Source organism: Tasmannia lanceolata, unplaced genomic scaffold (genome assembly GCF_043159265.1).
Source record: "Tasmannia lanceolata isolate RefF3 unplaced genomic scaffold, GAP_Taslan_0.1 ptg000012l, whole genome shotgun sequence".
In the NCBI taxonomy this organism is placed as follows: domain Eukaryota; kingdom Viridiplantae; phylum Streptophyta; class Magnoliopsida; order Canellales; family Winteraceae; genus Tasmannia; species Tasmannia lanceolata.
Window position 1 is genome coordinate 14,129,352 of NW_027518689.1, and position 649 is coordinate 14,130,000.

The following is a 649-nucleotide window of genomic DNA, read 5'->3' on the forward strand; positions in this document are numbered from 1 at the left end:
GTCCATTCCTCTCTATATGCCTAGCACTGGCAACCGTGGTCCATTCCTCACTATATGCCATGGCCTTGTGCCCATGGTCTTCACAAGACAGCATCCAAGGCGCCTATCCGGGCAAAAACGCCCTAACCCTTCCGACACGAGCATTCGCGCATGTTCTTTGGCCACACAACGGCGCCAGCACGAGCAAAATCATCAGCGGTGCGGTGGCCTTGCACGGCCTTTTGTCTTTGGAACCAACCATCAGTGCCACAGGAAGTGCCGGAGTCCCGGCATCCGCGGTGCCAAGTCATTGCGCCCTTGGTCTCTGCAGCGGGGCATGCCGAGCACTCCCAACCATTGCAAGCAAGCAAGCAAGCAAGAAAGAAAGAAAGTAAGTAAGTAAGTATTACATATAGGGGCGGGACATGCGGGGAGATCTGCGAAACGTGCACTACGGGGCACACGCGTACCTACCGGGGCATACCGACCCCTATTGGGGCACACGTGTGCATATCGGGGCATACCGGGCCTATCAGGGCACACGCGTACATACCGGGGCATACCGAGCCCTACTGGGGCACACGTGCGCATATCGGGGCGTACCAAGCCTATCGGGGCATTCGCATGTATCCCAAGGCATACCGAGTCTATCCGGGCATACGCGTTCATA